Source organism: Cavia porcellus, unplaced genomic scaffold, assembly GCF_034190915.1.
Source record: "Cavia porcellus strain 051 isolate PalLab524CR breed Dunkin Hartley unplaced genomic scaffold, mCavPor4.1 scaffold_2, whole genome shotgun sequence".
NCBI classification, from domain to species: domain Eukaryota; kingdom Metazoa; phylum Chordata; class Mammalia; order Rodentia; family Caviidae; genus Cavia; species Cavia porcellus.
In genome coordinates this window covers 151,153,545-151,173,254 of record NW_026947485.1, presented here as the reverse complement: position 1 = coordinate 151,173,254, position 19,710 = coordinate 151,153,545, and positions in this window count along the sequence as shown.

The window sequence follows — 19,710 nt, the reverse complement described above, 5'->3', positions numbered from 1 at the left end:
ACCCTGGGATTCACACCACCCGTGATGTTTTTTTCATTCCTGCTAGAGAATGTAATGTTACACACCCATACAGTGTGCACCACCCCGCGATGTTTTTCAGAAACCTATCCTACTTTGCCACTGCATGTTTACTGACCTCCCATTGCTGATCACCACGTGGTGCTTTTCTCCATCCTACATTGTCACTCACTGCCTATGCAAATTCAGACCCTCCGATTGACACCACCCCGTGATGTTTTTCTCACTCCTACTTGTGAATGTAATGTTACACACCCATAAAATGTGCACCACCCGCGATGTTTTTCAGAAACCTATCCTACTTTGCCACTGCATGTTTCCTGACCTCCCCATGCTGACCACCCCTTGGTGCTTTTCTCCATCCTACATTGCCACTCACTGCCTATGCTAATTCAGACCCTCCGAATCACACCACCCCGTGATGTTTTTCTCACTCCTACTTGTGAATGTAATGTTACACACCCATAAAATGTGCACCACCCGCGATGTTTTTCAGAAATCTATCCTACTTTGGCACAGCATGTTTCCTGACCTCCCCATGCTGAGCACACCGTGGTGCTTTTCTCCATCCTACATTGCCACTTCCTGCCTATTCTAATTTTGACCCTCAGATTCACACCACCCTGTGATGTTTTTCTCACTCCTACTAGTGAATGGAATGTTACACACCAATACAATGCTCATCACCCCGCGATGTTTTTCAGAAATTTATCCTACATTGCCACCGCATGTTTCCTGACCTCCCCATGCTGACCACCCCATGGTGCTTTTCTCCATCCTACATTGCCACTTCCTGTCTATCCTAATTTACACCCTCCGATTCACACCAACCCCGTGATGTTTTTCTCACTCCTACTAGTGAATGGAATGTTACCCAACCATACAATGCGCATCACCCCGTGATGTTTTTCAGAAACATATCCTACATTGCCATTGCATGTTTCCTGACCTCCGCATGCTGATCACCCCGTTGTGCTTTTCTCCATCCTACATTGCCACTCACTGCCTATCCTAATTCAGACCCTCCGATTAACACCACCCTGTGATGTTTTTCTCACTCCTACTAGTGAATGTAACGTTACAAACCCATACAATGCGCACCACCCCGCGATGTTTTTCAAAAACCTATCCTACATTGCCACTGAATGTTTCCTGACCTTCCCATGCTGAGCACACCGTGGTGCTTTTCTCCATCCTACATTGCCACTTCCTTCCTATCCTAATTCAGACCCTCAGATTCACACCACCCCGTGATGTTTTTCTCAATCCTACTAGTGAATGGAATGTTACACACCAATACAATGCGCATGACCCCGCTATGTTTTTCAGAAACCTGTCTGACATTGCCACTGCATGTTTCCTAACCTCCCCATGCTGACCACCCCGTGGTGCTTTTCTCCATCCTACATTGCCACTCACTGCCTATCCTAATTCAGACCCTGGGATTCACACCACCCCATGATGTTTTTCTCACTCCTACTAGCGAATGTAATGTTACACACAGATACAATGTGCACCACCCCGCGATGTTTTTTAGACACCTATTCTACTTTGCCACTGCATGTTTCCTAACCTCCCCATGCTGACCACCCCTTGGTGCTTTTCTCCATCCTACATTGCCACTCACTGCCTATGCTAATTCAGACCCTCCGAATCACACCACCCCATGATGTTTTTCTCACTCCTACTTGTGAATGTAATGTTACACACCCATAAAATGTGCACCACCCGCGATGTTTTTCAGAAATCTATCCTACTTTGGCACAGCATGTTTCCTGACCTCCCCATGCTGAGCACACCGTGGTGCTTTTCTCCATCCTACATTGCCACTTCCTGCCTATTCTAATTTTGACCCTCAGATTCACAACACCCTGTGATGTTTTTCTCACTCCTACTAGTGAATGGAATGTTACACACCAATACAATGCTCATCACCCCGCGATGTTTTTCAGAAATTTATCCTACATTGCCACCGCATGTTTCCTGACCTCCCCATGCTGACCACCCCATGGTGCTTTTCTCCATCCTACATTGCCACTTCCTGTCTATCCTAATTTACACCCTCCGATTCACACCAACCCCGTGATGTTTTTCTCACTCTTACTAGTAAATGGAATGTTACCCAACCATACAATGCGCATCACCCCGCGATATTTCTCAGAAACATATCCTACATTGCCATTGCATGTTTCCTGACCTCCGCATGCTTATCACCCCGTTGTGCTTTTCTCCATCCTACATTGCCACTCACTGCCTATCCTAATTCAGACCCTCCGATTAACACCACCCTGTGATGTTTTTCTCACTCCTACTAGTGAATGTAACGTTACAAACCCATACAATGCGCACCACCCCGCGATGTTTTTCAAAAACCTATCCTACATTGCCACTGCATGTTTCCTAACCTCCCCATGCTGACCACCCCGTGGTGCTTTTCTCCATCCTACATTGCCACTCACTGCCTATCCTAATTCAGACCCTGGGATTCACACCACCCCATGATGTTTTTCTCACTCCTACTAGCGAATGTAATGTTACACACAGATACAATGTGCACCACCCCGCGATGTTTTTTAGACACCTATTCTACTTTGCCACTGCATGTTTCCTAACCTCCCAATGCTGACCACCCCGTGGTGCTTTTATCCATCCTACATTGCCACTCATTGCCTATCCTAATTCAGAGCCTCCGATTCACACAAACCCGTGATGGTTTTTCTCACTCCTACTAGTGAATGTAATGTTGCACACCCATACAGTGTGCAACACCCTACGATGTTTTTCAGAAACCTATCCTACATTGCCACTGCATGTTTCCTGACCTCCCCATGCTGACCACCCCGTGGTGCTTTTATCCATCCTACATTGCCTCTCACTGCCTATCCTATTGCAGTGACCCCGATTCACATCACCCCGTGATGTTTTTCTCACTCCCACTAGTGAATGTAATGTTACACACCCATACAATTCGCACCAACCCGCGATGTTTTTCAGAAATCTATCTTACATTCCCACTGCATGTTTCCTGACCTCCACATGCTGACCAACCCGTGGTGCTTTTCTCCATCCTAAATTGCCACTCACTGCCTATCCTAAATCAGTCCCTCCAATTCACACCACCCCGTGATGATTTTCTCACTCCTACTAGTGAATGGAATGTTACACAACCATACAATGCGCACCACCCCACGATGTTTTTCAGAAACCTATCCTACATTGCCACTGCATGTTTCCTGACCTCTCCATGCTGACCACCCCGTGGTGCTATTCTCCATCCTACATTGCCACTCACGGCGTATCATAATTCAGACCTTCCGATTCACACCTCCCCGTGATGTTTTTTCACTCCTACTAGTGAATGGAATGTTACACACCAATACAATGCGCATCACCCCCGATGTTTTTCAGAAACCACTCCGACATTGCCACTGCATGTTTCCTGACCACCGCATGCTGACCACCCCGTGGTGCTTTTCTCCATTCTACATTGCAACTCACTGCCTATACTAATTCAGACCCTGGGATTCACACCTCCCCGTGATGTTTTTTTCAATCCTACTAGTGAATGTAATGTTGCACACCCATACAATGTGCACCACCCCACGATGTTTTTCAGAAACCTATCGTAAATTGCCACTGCATGTTTCCTGACTTCCCCATGCTGACCACCCCGTGGTGCTTTTCCCCATCCAACATTGCCACTCAGTGCCTATCCTAATTCAGACCCTCCGATTCACACCACCCCGTGATGATTTTCTCACTCCTACTAGTGAATGGAATGTTACACAACCATACAATGCGCATCACACCGCGATGTTTTTCAGAAACATGTCCTACATTGCCACTGCATGTTTCATGACTTTCGCATGATGATCACCCCGTTGTGCTTTTCTCGATGCTACATTGCCACTCACTGCCTATCCTAATTCAGACCCTCCGATTAATTCCAACCCGTGATGTTTTTTCACTCCTAGTAGTGAATGTAATGTTACACAACCATACAATGTGCACCACCCCGCGATGTTTTTCAGATACCTATCCTACATTGCCACTGCATGGTTCCTGACCTCCCCATGCTGACCATCACGTGGTGCTGTTCTCCATCCTACATTGCCACTCACTGCCTATACTTATTCAGACCCTCCGATTCACACCACCCCATGATGTTTTTCTCACTCCTACTAGTGAATGTAATGTTACACACCCATACAATGTGCATCACCCCACGATGTTTTTCAGAAACCTATCCTACATTGCGACTGCATGTTTCCAGACCTTCCCATGCTGACCACACCGTGGTGCTTTTCTCCAAACTAGATTGCCACTCTCTGCCTATCCTAATTCAGACCCTCTGATTCACACCACCCCGTAATATTTTTCTCACTCCTACTAGTGAATTTAACGTTACACACCCATACAATGCGCACCACCCCATGATGTTTTTCAGAACCCTATCCTACTTTGCCATGCATGTTTCCTGACCTCCCCATGCTGACCACCACGTGGTGCTTTTCTCCATCCTACATTGCCCCTCACTGCCGATCCTTATTCAGACACTCCGATTCACACAACCCCGTGTTGTTTTTCGCACTCCTACTAGTGAATGTAATGTTACAAACCCATACAATGCGCACCACCCCGCGATGTTTTTCAGAAACCTATCCTACATTGCGACTGCATGTTTCCTGACCTCCCCATGATGAGCACACTGTGGTGCTTTTCTCCATCCTACATTGGCACTTCCTGCCTATCCTAATTCAGACCCTCTGATTCACACCACCCCGTGATATTTTTCTCAATCCTACTAGTAAATGGAATGTTACACACCAATTCAATGCACATCACCCCGCGATGTTTTTCAGAAACCTGTCCGACATTGCCACTGCATGTTTCCTAACCTCCTTATGCTGACCAACCCGTGGTGCTTTTCTCCATCCTACATTGCCACTCACTGCCTATCCTAATTCAGACCCTGGGATTCACACCATACGTGATGTTTTTCTCACTCCTACTAGTTAATGAAATGTAACACACACATACAATGTGCACCACCCCACGATGTTTTTCAGAAACCTATCCTACTTCGCCACTGCATGTTTCCTAACCTCCCCATGCTGACCACCCCGTTCTTTTTTTCTCCATCCTACATTGACACTGACTGCCTATCCTTATTCAGACCCTCTGATTCACACCACCCACTGATGTTTTTCTCACACCTACTAGGAAATGTAATGGTACAAACTCATACAAGAGCACCAACCTGCGATGTTTTTCAGAAAGCTATGCTACATTACCACTGCATGGTCCCTGACTTCGCATGCTGACCACCCCATGGTGCTTTTCTCCATCCTGCATTTCCACTTCCTGCCTATCCTAACTTAGAGCCTCCTATTCACACCACCCCTTGATGTTTTTCTCACTCCTACTAGTGAATGAAATGTTACACAACCATAAAATGCGCATCACCTCGCGATGTTTTTCAGAAACATGTCCTACATTGCCACTGCACGTTTCCTGACCTCCGCATGCTGACCACCCCGTGGTGCTTTTCTCCATCCTACATTGCAACTCACTGCCTATCCTAATTCAGACCCTGGGATTCACACCACCCCGTGACGTTTTTCTCACTTCTACTAGTGAATGTAATGTTACACACCCATCCAATGTGCACCACTCCGTGATGTTTTTCAGAAACCTATCCTAGATTGCCACTGCATGTTTCCTGACCTCCCCATGCTGAACTCCCCGGGGTGCTTTTGTCCATCCTAGATTGCCACTCTCTGCCTATCCTAATTCAGACCGTCCAATTCACAACACCCCGTGATATTTTTCTCACTTCTACTAGTGAATTTAACGTTACACACTCATGAAATTCGCACCAACCCTTGATGTTTTCCAGAAACCTATCCTACATTGCCACAGCATGTTTCCTGGCCTCCCCATGCTGACCACCCCGTGGTGCTTTTCTCCATCCTACATTGCCACTCACTATCTAACCAAATTTCAATCCTCCGATTCACACCACCCCGTGATGTTTTTCTCACTCCTAGTAGTGAATGTAATGTTACAAACCCATACAATGCGCACCACCTTGCAATGTTTTCCAGAAACCTATCCAACATTCCTATTGCATGTTTCCTGACCTCCCCATGCTGATCACCCCATGGTCCTTTTCTCCATCCTACATTGCCACTCAGTGCCTATCCTAATTCAGATCCTATGATTCACACAACCCCGTGATGATTTTCTCACTCCTACTAGTGAATGTAATGTAACACACCCATACAATGCGCACCACGCCGCTGATGTTTTTCAGAAACCTATCCCACATTTCCAGTGCATGTTTCCTGACCTCCCAATGCTGACCACCCCGTGGTGGTTTTCTCCATCCTGCATTGCCACTTACTGCCTATCCTAATTCAGGCCCTATGATTCACACCAACTCGTGATGTTTTTCTTAGTCCTACTAGTGAATGTAGTGTTACACACCCATACAATGCGCACCACCCCGCGATGTATTTCAGAAACCTATCCTACATTGCCACTGCATGTTTCATGACCTGCCCATGCTGAGCACACCGTGGTGCTTTTCTCCATCCTACATTGACTCTTCCTGCCTATCCTAATTCAGACCCTCCGATTAACACCACCCCGTGATGTTTTTCTCACTCCTACTTGTGAATGTAATGTTACACACCCATACAATGCGCAACACCGCGCAATGTTTTCCAGAAACCTATCCTACATTGTCATTGCATGGTTCGTGCACTCCCCATGCTGACCACCCCATGGTGCTTTTCTCCATCCTACATTGCCACTCACTGCCTATCCTAATTCAAATCCTGGGATTCACACCACCCCGTGATGTTTTTCTCACTCCTACTAGTGAATGTAATGTTACACAACAATACAATGTGCACCACTCCGTGATGTTTTTCAGAAACCTATCCTACATTGCCACTGCATGTTTCCTGACCTCCCCATGCTGACCACCCAGGGTGGTCATCCTACATTTTCTCCATCCTACATTTCCACTCAGTGCATATCCTAATTCAAAGGCTCCGATACACACCACCCCGTGATGTTTTTCTCACTCCTACTAGTGAATGTAATGTTGCACACCCATACAATGTGCACCACCCCACGATGTTTTTCAGAAACCTATCCTACATTGCCACTGCATGATTCCTGACCTCCCCATGCTGACCACCCCGTCGTGCTATTCTCCATCCTACATTGCCATTCACTGCCTATCCTAATTCAGACCTTCCGATTCCCACCACCCCTTGATGTTTTTCTCAATCCTACTAGTGAATGTAATGTTACACTCCCATACAATGCGCACCACCCCGAGATGTTTTTCAGAAACCTGTCCTACATTGCCACTGCATGTTTCCTGACCTCCCCATGCTGAGCACACCGTCGTGCTTTTCTCCATCCTACATTGCCACTTCCTGCCTATTCTAATTCAGACCCTCCCATTCACACCACCCCGTGATGTTTTTCTCACTCCTATTATTGAATGGAATGTTACACTCCAATACAATGCGCATCACCCCCGATGTTTTTCAGAATCCTCTCCGACATTGCCACTGCATATTTCCTGACCACCGCATTCTCACCACCCCGTAGTGCTTTTCTCCATTCTACATTGCATCTCACTGCCTATACTAAATCAGACCCTGGGATTCACACCACCCCGTGATGTTTTTGTCACTCCTACTAGTGAATGTAATGTTACACACCCATACAATGTGCACCACCCAGCGATGTTTATCAGAAACCTCTCCTACCTTGCCACTGCATGTTTCCTTACCTCCCCATGCTGACCATCACTTGGTGCTGTTCTCCATCCTACATTGCCACTAACTGCCTATCCTTATTCAGACCCTCCGATTCACACCACCCCGTAATATTTTTCTCACTCCTACTAGTGAATTTAACGTTACACACCCATACAATGCGCACCACCCCACGATGTTTTTTAGAACCCTATCCTACTTTGCCATGCATGTTTCCTGACCTCCCCATGCTGACCACCACGTGGTGCTGTTGTCCATCCTACATTGCCACTCACTGCCGATCCTTATTCAGACCCTCCGATTCACACAACCCCGTGATGTTTTTCGCACTGCTACTAGTGAATGTAATGTTACAAACCCATACAATGCGCACCACCCCACGATGTTTTTCAGAAACCGATCCTACATTGCGACTGCATGTTTCATGACCTCCCCATGATGAGCACACTGTGGTGCTTTTCTCCATCCTACATTGGCACTTCCTGCCTATCCTAATTCAGACACTCCGATTCACACCACCCCGTGATATTTTTCTCAATCCTACTAGTAAATGGAATGTTACACACCAATACAATGCGCATCACCCCGCGATGTTTTTCAGAAACCTGTCCGACATTGCCACTGCGTGTTTCCTAACCTCCTTATGCTGACCAACCCTTGGTGCTTTTCTCCATCCTACATTGCCACTCACTGCCTATCCTAATTCAGACCCTGGGATTCACACCATACGTGATGTTTTTCTCACTCCTACTAGTTAATGTTATGTAACACACACATACAATGTGCACCACCCCGCGATGTTTTTCAGAAATCTATCCTACTTTGCCACTGCATGTTTCCTAACCTCCCCATGCTGACCACCCCGTTCTTTTTTTCTCCATCCTACATTGACACTGACTGCCTATCCTTATTCAGCCCCTCTGATTCACACCACCCACTGATGTTTTTCTCACACCTACTAGGGAATGTAATGTTACAAACTCATACAAGAGCACCAACCTGAGATGTTTTTCAGAAACCTATCCTACATTACCACTGCATGGTTCCTGACTTCGCATGCTGACCACCCCATGGTGCTTTTATCCATCCTGCATTGCCACTTCCTGCCTATCCTAATTTAGACCCTCCGATTCACACCACCCCTTGATGTTTTTCTCACTCCTACTAGTGAATGGAATGTTACACAACCATACAATGCGCATCACCCCGCGATGTTTTTCAGAAACATGTCCTACATTGCCACTGCACGTTTCCTGACCTCCGCATGCTGACCACCCCGTGGTGCTTTTCTCCATCCTATATTGCAACTCACTGCCTATCCTAATTCAGACCCTGGGATTCACACCACCCCGTGACGTTTTTCTCACTCCTACTAGTAAATGTAATGTTACACACCCATACAATGTGCACCACTCCGTGATGTTTTTCAGAAACCTATCTTACTTTGCCACTGCATGTTTCCTGACCTCCCTATGCTGACCTCCCCGTGGTGCTTTTCTCCATCCTAGATTGCCACTCACAGCCTATCCTAATTCAGACCGTCCGATTCACAACACCCCGGGATATTTTTATCACTTCTACTAGTGAATTTAACGTTACACACCCATGCAATTCGCACCACCCCTTGATGTTTTCCAGAAACCTTTCCTACATTGCCACATCATGTTTCCTGACCTCCCCATGCTGACCACCCCGTGGTGCTTTTCTCCATCCTACATTGCAACTCACTGTCTAACCAAATTCCAATCCTCCGATTCACTCCACCCCGTGATTTTGTTCTCACTCCTACTAGTGAATGTAATGTTACACACCCATACAATGCGCACCACCCCACGATGTTTTTCAGAAACCTATCCTACATTGCCACTGCATGTTTCCTTACCTCCCCATGCTGACCATCACGTGGTGCTGTTCTCCATCCTACATTGCCACTCACTGCCTATCCTAATTCAGACCCTGGGATTAACACCACCCCGTGATGTTTTTCTAACTCATACTAGTGAATGTAATGTTACACACATATACAATGTGCACCACCCCGCGATGTTTTTCAGAAACCTATCCTACTTTGCCACTGCATGTTTCCTGACCTCCACATGCTGACCACCCCGTTCTTTTTTTCTCCATCCTACATTGACACTCACTGCCTATCCTTATTTGGACCCTCTGATTCACACAACCCCCTGATGTTTTTCTCACACCTACTAGTGAATGTAATGTTACAAACACATACAAGAGCACCAACCCGCGATGTTTTTCAGAAAGCTATCCTACATTGCCAACGCATGTTTCCTGACTTCCCCATGCTGACCACCCCATGGTGCTTTTCTCCATCCTACATTGCCACTTCCTGTCTATCCTAATTTAGACCCTCCGATTCACACCACCCCGTGATGTTTTTGTCACTCCTACTAGTGAATGGAATATTACACAACCATACAATGCGCATCACCCCGCGATATTTTTCAGAAACATATCCTATATTGCCATTGCATGTTTCCTGACCTCCTCATGCTGATCACCCCGGGGTGCTTTTCTCCATCCTACATTGCCAGTCACTGCCTATCCTAATTCAGACCCTCCGATTAACACCACCCTGTGATGTTTTTCTCACTCCTACTAGTGAATGTAACGTTACAAACCCATACAATGCGCACCACCCCGCGATGTTTTTCAGAAACCTATCCTAGATTGCCACTGCATGTTTCCTGACCTCCCCATGCTGACCACCACGTGGTGCTTTTCTCCATCCTACATTGCCACTCACTGCCTATCCTAATTCAGACCCTGGGATTCACACCACCCCGTGATGTTTTTCTCACTCCTACTATTGAATGTAATGTTACACACACATACAATGTGCACCACCCCGCGATGTTTTTCAGAAACCTATCCTACTTTGCCACTGCATGTTTCCTAACCTCCCAATGCTGACCGCCCCGTTCTTTTTTTCTCCATCCTACATTGTCACTCACTGCCTATCCTAATTCAGAGCCTCCGATACCCACCACCCCGTGATGGTTTTTCTCACTCCTACTAGTGAATGTAATGTTCACACATATACAATGTGCACCCCCCCACGATTTTTTCAGAAACCTATCCTACAATGCCACTGCATGTTTCCTGACCTCCCCATGCTGACCACCCCGTGGTGCTTTTCTCCATCCTACATTGCCTCTCACTGCCTATCCTATTTCAGTGACTCCTATTCACATCACCCCGTGATTTTTTTCTCACTCCCACTAGTGAATGTAATGTTACACACCCATACAATTCGCACCACACCGCGATGTTTTTCAGAAATCTATCTTACATTCCCACTGCATGTTTCCTGACCTCCCCATGCTGACCATCCCGTGGTGCTATTCTCCATCCTACATTGCCACTCACTGCGTATCCTAATTCAGACCTTCCGATTCACACCACCCCGTGATGTTTTTGTCACTCCTACTAGTGAATGGAATGTTACACACAAATACAATGTGCATCACCCCCGAAGTTTTTCAGAAACCACTCCGACATTGCCACTGCATGTATCCTGACCACTGCATGCTGACCACCGCGTGGTGCTTTTCTCCATTCTACATTGCAACTCACTGCCTATCCTAATTCAGACCCTCCAATTCACACCACCCCGTGATGTTTTTTTCATTCCTACTAGAGAATGTAATGTTACACACCCATACGGTGTGCACCACCCCGCGATGTTTTTCAGAAACCTATCCTACTTTGCCACTGCATGTTTACTGACCTCCCATTGCTGATCACCACGTGGTGCTTTTCTCCATCCTACATTGTCACTCACTGCCTATGCAAATTCAGACCCTCCGATTGACACCACCCCGTGATGTTTTTCTCACTCCTACTTGTGAATGTAATGTTACACACCCATAAAATGTGCACCACCCGCGATGTTTTTCAGAAACCTATCCTACTTTGCCACTGCATGTTTCCTGACCTCCCCATGCTGAACACCCCTTGGTGCTTTTCTCCATCCTACATTGCCACTCACTGCCTATGCTAATTCAGACCCTCCAATTCACACCACCCCGTGATGTTTTTCTCACTCCTACTTGTGAATGTAATGTTACACACCCATAAAATGTGCACCACCCGCGATGTTTTTCAGAAACCTATCCTATTTTGGCACAGCATGTTTCCTGACCTCCCCAGGCTGAGCACACCGTGGTGCTTTTCTCCATCCTACATTGCCACTTCCTGCCTATTCTAATTTAGACCCTCCGATTCACACCACCCTGTGATGTTTTTCTCATTCCTACTAGTGAATGGAATGTTACACACCAATACAATGCTCATCACCCCGCGATGTTTTTCAGAAATTTATCCTACATTGCCACCGCATGTTTCCTGACCTCCCCATGCTGACCACCCCATGGTGCTTTTCTCCATCCTACATTTCCACTTCCTGTCTATCCTAATTTAGACCCTCCGATTCACACCAACCCCGTGATGTTTTTCTCACTCCTACTAGTGAATGGAATGTTACCCAACCATACAATGCGCATCACCCCGCGATATTTTTCAGAAACATATCCTACATTGCCATTGCATGTTTCCTGACCTCCGCATGCTGATCACCCCGTTGTGCTTTTCTCCATCCTACATTGCCACTCACTGCCTATCCTAATTCAGACCCTCCGATTAACACCACCCTGTGATGTTTTTCTCACTCCTACTAGTGAATGTAACGTTACAAACCCATACAATGCGCACCAACCCGCGATGTTTTTCAAAAACCTATCCAACATTGCCACTGAATATTTCCTGACCTTCCCATGCTGAGCACACCGTGGTGCTTTTCTCCATCCTACATTGCCACTCACTGCCTATCCTAATTCAGACCCTGGGATTCACACCAACCCGTGATGTTTTTCTCACTCCTACTAGTGAATGTAATGTTACACACAGATACAATGTGCACCACCCCGCGATGTTTTTTAGACACCTATTCTACTTTGCCACTGCATGTTTCCTAACCTCCCAATGCTGACCACCCTGTTCTTTTTTTCTCCATCCTACATTGCCACTCACTGCCTATCCTAATTCAGAGCCGCCGATTCACACAAACCCGTGATGGTTTTTCTCACTCCTACTAGTGAATGTAATATTGCACACCCATACAATGTGCACCACCCCACGATGTTTTTCAGAAACCTATCCTACATTGCCACTGCATGTTTCCTGACCTCCCCATGCTGCCCACCCCATGGTGCTTTTATCCATCCTACATTGCCTCTCACTGCCTATCCTATTGCAGTGACTCCGATTCACATCACCCCGTGATGTTTTTCTCACTCCCACTAGTGAATGTAATGTTACACACCCATACAATTCGCACCAACCCGCGATGTTTTTCAGAAATCTATCTTACATTCCCACTGCATGTTTCCTGACCTCCATATGCTGACCAACCCGTGGTGCTTTTCTCCATCCTAAATTGCCACACACTGCCTATCCTAAATCAGTCCCTCCAATTCACAGCACCCCGTGATGATTTTCTCACTCCTACTAGTGAATGGAATGTTACACAACCATACAATGCGCACCACCCCACGATGTTTTTCAGAAACCTATCCTACATTGCCACTGCATGTTTCCTGACCTCTCCATGCTGACCACCCCGTGGTGCTATTCTCCATCCTACATTGCCACTCACGGCGTATCATAATTCAGACCTTCCGATTCACACCACCCCGTGATGTTTTTTCACTCCTACTAGTGAATGGAATATTACACACCAATACAATGCGCATCACCCCCGATGTTTTTCAGAAACCACTCCGACATTGCCACTGCATGTTTCCTGACCACCGCATGCTGACCAACCCGTGGTGCTTTTCTCCATCCTACATTGCCACTCACTGCCTATCCTAATTCAGACCCTGGGATTCACACCATACGTGATGTTTTTCTCACTCCTACTAGTTAATGTAATGTTACACACAGATACAATGTGCACCACCCCGCGATGTTTTTCAGAAACCTATCCTACTTTGCCACTGCATGTTTCCTAACCTCCCCATGCTGACCACCCCGTTCTTTTTTTCTCCATCCTACATTGACACTGACTGCCTATCCTTATTCACACCCTCTGATTCACACCACCCAGTGATGTTTTTCTCACACCTACTAGGGAATGTAATGTTACAAACTCATACAAGAGCACCAACCTGCGATGTTTTTCAGAAAGCTATCCTACATTACCACTGCATGGTTCCTGACTTCGCATGCTGACCACCCCATGGTGCTTTTCTCCATCCTGCATTGCCACTTCCTGCCTATCCTAATTTTGACCCTCCGATTCACACCACCCCTTGATGTTTTTCTCACTCCTACTAGTGAATGGAATGTTACACAACCATACAATGCGCATCACCCCGCGATGTTTTTCAGAAACATGTACTACATTGCCACTGCACGTGTCCTGACCTCCTCATGCTGACCACCCCGTGGTGGTTTTCTCCATCCTAGATTGCCACTCACTGCCTATCCTAATTGAGACCATCCGATTCACAACACCCCGTGATATTTTTCTCACTCCTACTAATGAATTTAACATTACACACCCATGCAATTCGCACCACCCCTTGATGTTTTCCAGAAACCTATCCTACATTGCCACAGCATGTTTCCTGTCCTTTCCATACTGACCACCCGTGGTGCTTTTCTCCATCCTACATTGCCACTCACTGTCTAACCAAATTCCAATCCTCCGATTCACACCACCCCGTGATGTTGTTCTCACTCCTAGTAGTGAATGTAATGTTACACACCCATACAATGTGCAGCACCACGCGATCTTTTTCATAAACCTATCCTACATTGCGACTGCATGTTTCCAGACCTCCCCATGCTGACCACCCCGTGGTGCGTTTCTCCATCCTACATTGCCAATTCCTGCCTATCCTAATTCAGACCCTATGATTCACACCACCCCGTGATGTTTTTCTCACTCCTACTAGTGAATGTAATGTTACAGACCCATACAATGCACACCACCCTGCAATGTTTTCCAGAAACCTATCCAACATTCCTATTGCTTGTTTCCTGACTTCCCCATGCTGACCACCCCATGGTCCTTTTCTCCATCCTACATTGCCACTCACTGCCTATCCTAATTCAGATCCTATGATTCACACAACCCCGTGATGATTTTCTCACTCCTCCTAGTGAATGTAATGTTACACACCCATACAATGCTCACCACGCTGCTGATGTTTTTCAGAAACCTATCCTACATTTCCACTGCATGTTTCCTGACCTCCCAATGCTGACCACCCCGTGGTGCTTTTCTCCATCCTACATTGCCACTTCCTGCCTATTCTAATTCAGACCCTCCCATTCACACCACCCCGTGATGTTTTTCTCACTCCTACTAGTGAATGGTATGTTACACACCAAAACAATGCCCATCATCCCCGATGCTTTTCAGAAACCTCTCCGACATTGCCACTGCATGTTTCCTGACCACCCAATGCTGACCACCCCGTGGTGCTTTTCTCCATTCTACATTGCAACTCACTTCCTATACTAATTCAGATCCTGGGATTCACACCACCCCGTGATGTTTTTGTCACTCCTACTAGTGAATGTAATGTTACACACCCATACAATGTGCACCACCCCGCTGATGTTTTTCAGAAACCTATCCAACATTCCTATTGCATGGTTCCTGACCTCCCCATGCTGACCACCCCATGGTCCTTTTCTCCATCCTACATTGCCACTCACTGCCTATCCTAATTCAGAGCCTCCGATTCACACCAACCCGTGATGGTTTTTCTCACTTCTACTAGTGAATGTAATGTTGCACACCCATACAATGTGCACCACCCCATGATGTTTTTCAGAAACCTATCCTACATTGCCACTGCATGTTTCCTGACCTCCCCATGCTGACTACCCCGTGGTGCTTTTCTCCATCCTACATTGCTTCTCACAGCCTATCCTATTTCAGTGACTCCGATTCACATCACCCCGTGATGTTTTTCTCACTCCCACTAGTGAATGTAATGTTACACACCCATACAATTCGCAACACCCGCGATGTTTTTCAGAAACCTATCCTACTTTGCCACTGCATGTTTCCTAACCACACCATGCTGACCACCCCATGGTGCTTTTCTCCATTCTACATTGTAACTTCCTGTATATCCTAATTTAGACCCTCCGATTCACACCACCCCGTGATGTTTTTCTCACTCCTACTAGTGAATGGAATGTTACACAACCATACAATGCGCATCACCCCGCGATATTTTTCAGAAACATATCTTACATTGCCAATGCATGTTTCCGGACCTCCGCATGCTGATCACCCCGTGGTGCTTTTCTCGATCCTACATTGCAACTCACTGCCTATCCTAATTCAGACCCTCCGATTAATACCACCCAGTGATGTTTTTTCACTCCTAGTAGTGAATGTAATGTTACACACCCATACAATGCGCACCACCTCGCGATGTTTTTCAGAAACCTATCCTACATTGCCACTGCATGTTTCCTGACATCCCCATGCTGAACACCACTTGGTGCTTTTCTCCATCCTACATTGCCACTCACTGCCTATCCTAATTCTGACCCTGGGATTCACAACACCCCGTGATGTTTTTCTCACTCCTACTAGTGAATGTAATGTTACACACTCATACAATGTGCACCACCCGCGATGTTTTTCAGAAACCTATCCTACTTTGCCACTGCCTTTTTCCTGACCTCCCCATGCTAACAACCCCTTGGTGCTTTTCTCCATCCTACATTGCCCCTCACTGCCTATCCTTATTCAGACCCTCTGATTCACACCACCCCGTGATGTTTTTCTCACTCCTACTAGTGAATTTAACGTTACACACCCATACAATGAGCACCACCCCGCGAAGTTTTTCAGATTCCTATCCTACATTGCCACAGCATGTTTGCTGACCTCCCCATGCTGACCACCCCGTGGTGCTTTTCTCGATCCTACATTGCCACTCACTGCCTAATCTAATACAGAGACTCCGATTCACACCACCCTGTGATGATTTTCTCAGTCCTACTAGTGAATGGAATGTTACACAACCATACAATGCGCATCACCCCGCGATGTTTTTCAGAAACATGTCCTACATTGCCACTGCATGTTTCCTGACCTCCGCATGCTGATCACCCCGTGGTGCATTTCTCCAACCTACATTGCCACTCAGTGCCTATCCAAATTCAGACCCTCTGATTAACACCACCCTGTGATGTTTTTCACACTCCTACTATTGAATGTAAAGTTACACACCCATAAATTGCGCACCACCCCGCGATGTTTTTCAGAAACCTATCCTACATTTCCACTGCATGTTTCCTGACCACCCAATGCTGACCACCCGGTGGTGCTTTTCTCCATCCTACATTGCCAGTCACTGCCTATCCTAATTCAGGCCCTATGATTCACACCACCCCATGATGTTTTTCTTACTCCTACTAGTGAATGTAATGTTACACACCGATACAATGCCCACCACCCCGCGATGTTTTTCAAAAACCTATCCTACATTGCCACTGCATGTTTCCTGACCTCCGCCTGCTGAGCACACCGTGGTGGTTTTCTCCATCCTACATTGCCACTTCCTGCCTATCCTAATTCAGACCCTCGGATTCACACCACCCCGTGATGTTTTTCTCAATCCTACTAGTGAATGGAATGTTACACACCAATACAATGCGCATCACCCCGCGATATTTTTCAGAAACCTGTCCGACATTGCCACTGCATGTTTCCTAACCTCCCCATGCTGACCACCCCGTGGTGCTTTTCTAGATACTATATTGCCACTCACTGCCTATCCTAATTCAGACCCTGGGATTCACACCACCCCATGATGCTTTTCTCACTCTTACTAGTGAATGTAATGTTACACACACATACAATGTGCACCACTCCGCGATGTTTTTCAGAAACCTATCCTACTTTGCCACTGCATGTTTCCTAACCTCCCAATGGTGACCACCCCGTTCTTTTTATCTCCATCCTCCATTGCCACTCACTGCCTATCCTAATTCAGAGGCTCCGATTCACACCACCCCGTGATGATTTTTCTCACTCCTACTAGTGAATGCAATGTTGCACAAGCATACAATGTGCACCACCCCACGATGTTTTTCAGAAACCTATCCGACATTGCCACTGCATGTTTCCTGACCTCCCAATGCTGACCACCCCGTGGTGCTTTTCTCCATCCTACATTGCCACTCACTGCCTATCCTAATTCAGAGGCTGCAATTTACACCACCCTGTGATGTTTTTCTCACTCCTACTAGTAAATGTAATGTTACACACCCATACAATGCGCACCACCATGCGATGTTTTTCAGAAACGTATCTTACATTACCACAGCATGTTTCCTGACATCCCCATGCTAACAACCCCGTGGTGCTTTTCTCCATCCTACATTGCCACTCACTGCCTATTCTAATTCAGACTCTCCGATTCACACCACCCCGTGATGATTTTCTCACTCCTAGTAGTGAATGGAATGTTACACAACCATACAATGCGCATCACCGCGCCATTTTTTTTCAGAAACAGGTCCTACATTGCCACTGCATGATTCATGACTTCTGCATGCTGATCACCCCGTGGTGCTTTTCTCCATCCTACATTGCCACTCACTTCCTATCCAAATTCAGACCCTTGGATTCACACCTCCCCGTGTTGTTTTTCTCACTCCTACTAGTGAATGTAATGTTACACACCCATACAATGTGCACCACTCCGCGATGTTTTTCAGAAACCTATCCTACTTTGCCACTGCATGTTTCCTAACCTCCCAATGCTGACCACCCCGTTCTTTTTTTCTCCATCCTCCATTGCCACTCACTGCCTATCCTAATTCAGAGGCTCCGATTCACACCACCCCGTGATGGTTTTTCTCACTCCTACTACTGAATGTAATGTTGCACACGCATACAATGTGCACCACCCCACGATGTTTTACAGAAACATATCCTACATTGCCTTGCATGTTTCCTGACATCCCCATGCTAACCACCCCTTGGTGCTTATCTCCATCCTACGTTGACACTCACTGCCTATCCTAATTCAGAGCCTCCGATTCACACCACCCCGTGATGATTTTCTCACTCCTACTAGTGAATGGAATGTTACACAACCATACAATGCGCGTCACCCCCGCGATGTTTTTCAGAAACATGTCCTACATTGTCACTGCATGTTTCCTGACCTCCGCATGCTGATCATCCCGTGGTGCGTTTCTCCAACCTACATTGCCACTCAGTGCCTATCCAAATTCAGACCCTCCGATTAACACCACCCCGTGATGTTTTTCTCACTCCTACTAGTGAATGTAAAGTTACACACCCATACAATGCGCACCACCCCGCGATGTTTTTCAGAAACCTATCCTATATTTCCACTGCATGTTTCCTGACCTCCACATGATGACCACCCCGTGGTGTTTTTCCCCATCCTAGATTGCCACCAACTGCCTATCCTAAATCAGACACTCTGATTCACACCACCCCGTGATGCTTTTCTCACTCCTACTAGTAAATGTAATGTTACACACTAATACAATGCGCACCACCCCGTGATGTTTTTCAGGAACCTGTCCTACTCTGCCGCTGAATTTTTCCAGATCGCCCCATGCTCACCACCCCGTGGTGCTTTTCTCCGTTCTACATTGCTACTCACTGCATATCCTTATTCTTATCCTATGATTCACACAACCCCGTGATGTTTTTCTCAAACCTACTAGTAATGTTACACACCCATACAATGTGCAGCACCACGCGATCTTTTTCATAAACCTATCCTACATTGCGACTGCATTTTTCCAGACCTCCCCATGCTGACCACCCCGTGGTGCGTTTCTCCAT